The sequence below is a fragment of the Olea europaea genome, unplaced genomic scaffold (assembly GCF_002742605.1).
Source record: "Olea europaea var. sylvestris unplaced genomic scaffold, O_europaea_v1 scaffold1244, whole genome shotgun sequence".
Taxonomy (NCBI): Eukaryota; Viridiplantae; Streptophyta; class Magnoliopsida; order Lamiales; family Oleaceae; genus Olea; species Olea europaea.
Window position 1 is genome coordinate 157,118 of NW_019229877.1, and position 6,000 is coordinate 163,117.

Here is a 6,000-nt window from a genome sequence, read left to right on the forward strand (position 1 = left end):
CATTTGCAATCACTTGACCAAATTTTCATTCATATATAATTTAGTTAACATAACTGATTATTTACATCATACATTTTGTTTATTTACTAGAATTCATATAAACATATTGTACAAAACTAGATTCTCTCCTATAATATTTCTTTCGAGTGTGTTGCTTGTATATGAAAGTAGTGAAACTTAGTATGAAACGATTTCTTTTCTTTTTCTTTCTTAGGGTGGGAGTCGGGGTAGCGCATAAAATAGGTTTGGCCATCAATAAGCCCGACTCAATCTAGAACGTGATCTAGTCATTTTTCTAAATAAATATTTCATTGTCTTAAAACATAAGGTGTCTCAACTCGTACTTGTGAAATAATGTGAGGAAAGGTGGTCATGTTGCACTTCGAATTTTGAAAATGCTATATTTCACTTGAAAACTTGGGTTTCATGCCGTAATTCATTTCATTTTGTCATATCATTGTATTTATATAATTTGTTTCAATTCGTCAAAACTGTCACTTGCAAAATCATTTTATTTTTTGGAGAAAACTCTGCTAAAATTGTGGTTGAGAAAGCCTTAAAAATTCATTTAAATTAACTATATTTACAAATGATACTGAACGAGGTTGAACACGATACTTGGGATAATTAATGATAAGGAATTTTTTTTGGATAGTATATCTAGTCTTTAAAGGATAAATACCCATAAAATTGAAATTTGATATTATTCTAGTCCAAACAGTTGAAATTCATTGTTATGTAAAACATATAGATTGAATTTGAAAAGTTAATATGAATTTTATATATATCGGAACTGTGATCAATTCCTCAATTTAATAATCTTTATTCAGAGAATTTATTTGAAAGCTAGAAAATATGAAATAGATGAAGCATAGCAACACAAACATTTATGTTGAAAGCTTCAAAATTATAAAAATAAAATAATAATAATAAAATAAAATCATGAACTATTATATATATATATATATATATATATATATATATTACACACAAAAAATATATTTTTTACATAAATTTTTTTGTTCATAGCAAAAATGAAATGGGCTGGGGACTAGAACTGACTGTAGCCCAACTCAATCCACCCTACATCCGCCCATGTGTGGTTCACATATATTCATACGCGCTAAATGTATTAGTAAAGGTATGCAAATTAAACAAATTAAAAAACATATTAAGCCCCCGTTTGACCCCATTATTTAAAATTTGAATAGTTGGAATAATTTTTATTTTTTTTTAAGAATATGTGGTTAAAAATGAAGAAAAAAAATTGAAATTACGTATAATATTATTTTATTGAATAACATGTGACTGATAAGAAAATAAATTTTAATTTTAATGAGGACCAAGCAGGGACTAAAGTATCAAAACATGAAAATCATTTCAAGGACAATTTTATCCAAACAATATTTAGACTATTTCAGTGCATTGAAATAAGTAGGTAGAAACATGAGGTTACTACAATTTTGCAAACGAAGTTTTCTTGCGAAATAAGTAGATAGGAGGTCCATCCTCAACATTTGGATTGTTTCTTCTATCACAAGTACTAACTAAATTGGACACGAGTGCATTCTCTTTGGACGTGAAGGGTATGACATCAATAATATTGGAAATTTTAGAGATTGTGGATTTAGTAACTGGGCTTACTTTGTATATTTTTCTGCTACAACTTTTGGCATTAGAAGATTGTGCGTGAATATGGCATTTGCACTATAATGTACATGAGCATTCTCTTCGGTGAGTTGGGATCATTTCCTTAAGGAATAATGCCAATAGACATTGATAGGGAGAATTGTGGGCTTTTGGCTATTGCAAGTAATGGAAAGTGGTGAAAATGAATACGGCTAGATGCAGGGACGCAGCCGGGATTTTAGTTCAGCACGAGCAAAAAATTTTCGATGTCGAGTGTCGAGGTTTTGGTCATGAATTTAATGACGCTAAAAAAATAAAATAATAATACGATAATACTAAAAACGACATAATTTATATATTTCACTTGTCCCTTGCGAGTTTTAATACTTTGTGCGAACCGGAATTGCGACACTGCAATAGGGATGAATTCTCTCACTCACAGACAGAGGGTTGGATTGATTCAAATAAATGAATGGATTTGGGTCAATTGAATTTTGAGGGAATAGGTCTAATAGGGCTTCTCTCTCTGAGCTAGACATCAAATATTCGAAAAAGACTATGGATATTCATTACTACTGATATCTGAAACTTTAGAAGTGGGTTTAAGGAAAAAAAAAAAAAAAATCTGCCCAATGCCCACACTGGACATGCATTGGTTCCGCCCATGGCTAGATGCATATGGCGTAATAAAAAGGCGTCAAGTAGGAAAAGTTGGACATTATGCAGAGCAAGGAAATAAAAAGGAGTTTAATGGAGTGGGAACAACCATTGAGCCTGTAGAAGTGAAACAGGTTGGAAATATAATTATGTTAGTCAGTATTTTTGGAAAAGACATGGATGAGTTGATTTAAGCAGTTCCCTAGTCAGGAACAGATCTTTGTTTGGTGAGTTTTAAATGGTCTTGTGAGGAAAGGTAACTCTAGATATCTTGTATATGAAAATTTAGGCTTTGGGGATCAAAATGAAAAACGTAATGCCATCTTGGACCTTTAGGTTCAAGTATACCAAGGAAGGAAGGTTTGAAATGATTGGTTTGGAATTAATGGAGAAATGCTGCAGAATTGCATGTGGTAGGAAAATACATAACATTTGAAGGCAAGTCTTACAAAACAGTTATTAGACCGTCGCTTTTTTTTTTTATGGGCGCTGAGTGTTAGGATGCACAAAGCTCTCTTTCATGATAATTGCAACATATTGGAAGAGATAGGTAGACTAAAATGAATATGGCCTGATTTGGTTATGTATAGATGATTATTGCATTGAATATTCTAGTGGATGTAGCAACGGATTGAAGGATGAAGCAAGAGTTTAAATTTTTTGGAAAAAAAAAAAAAAAAAAACGAGATTCATGTAGCCTACTTCAACTCTATTGATGAAAAAGAGTGGATGTAGCAACGGATTGAATTTGTTGGTTTAGATTCATGTAGCCTACTTCAACTCTATTGATGAAAAAGAAAAAAATTGATTATGTGCAACCACCCCTTCTTCCAGGAATGGGGAAGGAGGGGTGGGGTGGAAGGAATATATTTAACCCAATAATATTTGGAAGGATTTGATTTTTTAGAGAATTAAGTCATCTCCAGTGTTGTACCAAATTTTCCACCAAATCTTACATCAAACTAAAATTTATTTTCAATCATTACACTAAAAGTTACACCATATGAACAGTGTTTAACTATTTTCTTCTATTTTTTTATTCTTTATAATTTATTTATTTGAAATATTATTTATTTAATTATTTTGTAAATACATAAATTACTAAATAAATAATTACGTCAAATTACAGGAAAGATTAAATTCATTAATAAATATAAAAAATATAGTAGATTAATAAAAACACTATAACAACGAAAATATTATATCATGCCATCAAAAAATAGTACAATGCATTTCGAATTTTGATAGACGTTATTATGAAGTCGTAAAATTTTTGCAATTTAATTCTCGAAATTCATATGTTCTTCCCATACAACAAGATAAAGGATCTAAAAGTTCATCTGGTTTGTTTAAAAATTACTTTAACGATTTTGGAGGATTTGGAAGCTATCTTCCAACCTACTGAACTATGCACTTTTTATGTATCGTTTTTTTTAAATAAAATTAAATTATTGTATGTATGTCGTTGTTTAATATATTTCGTGTTAACTTTAATAAATAATTGTGTTTGTTATATTTTAAATTTTTATCTTCTTTTAATTTATTTATTAATTATTATTTCTTATTAATTTATTAATTATTATTTCTTACATTTAAAATTTATTTTAAATGCAAATAATAATAATAATAATAATAATAATTTATTGTATTAAAAAATATATAACACAATTGACCCAAATACCCTTAACAAATTTATTTGGGAAGGATAAAAAGGGTAAAAGAGACTTTGTACACTTTGCACCATTTTGGTGTATTTTTTTGCATTGAAGCAACTTTGCACCAAAAAATGGTGCAATTTGGTGTTACCATTAAAGTTGCCCTTAGAATTACCAAGATAATAAGATGTGTGTGATTAAACGCTACTTAAGGCCATACCTTGTCTGATTTGTTTTGGAGTAGGAACTCCAACCTAAGCACATATAAAAGACTTGGAGCTGGTTTGGCTTACTTTTAAGCACTACCATACATGCTTACATTATTCACCAAGTTCTATTTGAATATGTTTTTATTTGGGAATGAATCATAGTTCCAGCACTGTGGTTGTCATTACACTGCATTAAATTTTAATAGAATATGGTACATGTGCAATTTTTATTTTTTCCCCTCAATTGTCAGACAAATGTTACTGTGAGACTGATACAAAATAAGGTCAAATACACGAACCAATTATTTTTCCCCCTAACGCTAATAGGATGTCATCAATATTGTTTTTCATCAACCTCTAAAAGTGATCAAAGGGAACAATTGTGAACGTATCGTTATTAATTTTATAGGGTTCTGCTAAAATACTTCATTTTAATTAATTATAACATCTCATTATATATTTTCATGATGTTGAGATATGCCTTAATATCGACAGGCGTGGGCCAAAATGAAGTATTTTAGCAGTCAATTAGATTGTTCTTTTAGCATCATCGACCAAGTATGGAGATTAAGGGGAAAACAGATGTGATGTGTTCGTCAAAATTCCACAAGCATATAGGTTCGTTATACAATTAATAATCGTGATGAAAGAGTTATCGTTCCACAAGAAATAATGATTAATTCTAGTATATTTGATATATTTAAATTCGTGTTTGTAACCGAAAGACGGTTGATGAATAACTAACTAATTTTTATAACTAAAACTTATGAAATCAATGAAAATTGGTTTTAAAAAAACCAAGTGTGTGAATGTATTGGATTTCTGCCACGCGTTTTATATAACGTGATTTTATACCGCAAGCGCACCGTGTCAATTTTGTAGTATATTAAGGAATTGAAAAGTGTCGAACCCACAGGGATTGATATTCGACTTCCACTGAGTACTATAATTATGTTCGCGTTTACTTTATCTAGACAATCGGATGCTAAATTGATGTTTGAATGCTAAACTAATGTCGATAAATTTAATAATCCAAGAAAAGTGAGGTAGTTTCTAGAGATTAAATCAGAATTTCATAAAGTCTAGGAAGTGATTTCACTGTATTATCAACATAATTCTCAACCCCTATAAATACTTCCATTAATTATTTTCCGAATTCATAGGCAAGAATCCTAAATTAATTCTATTTTCCCCTCTCGAGCGTCAAATAGAACATATCTCTATATTTCAACCCCAATATCTTTATTCCGAATTAAATATATAAAGATTATCACGCACTTGGTTCTTGTTTTATCCTCAAAGAATCGCACTTTCTCTCGAAACTTACAAATCTATGTTATATTGTTCTTAGATCACAACTAAATTTCTCCCTCTCGAGCGTTAAATTTAGAGCATTAATTCATTCAATTGGTAGTCAAGCAACTGAAAGTATTAAGCAAGAACATTACAAATCAATTCTGAAAAATTAAATGGAAATACTATAAAGAAATTAAATTATGTCTCAAATAGGCTACATCAAACCCTAGATTTAATAATTTAGTTCATGATTGAGAAGAAGAACACAATAAAATACAAATTAAATCGCATAAAGAAGAAAAAGATAAGAAAAACTCAATTTGCTGCTTGATTCCTTCTCCAAATCCGATGATCCTTCTCTCAATTAGTGTATCTCTTTGCCTCTACTTCTTCAGCCGTCCAACCCCCAATTAGGTCTGTAAATATATATTTATAGTTCCCTTAATTTGCATTACGAGTTGGAGTTGGACCGGGTCGATATAACATATTGGAAGATATGGGTAGACTAAAATGAATATGACCTGATTTGGTTATGAAGAGATGATTATTGCATT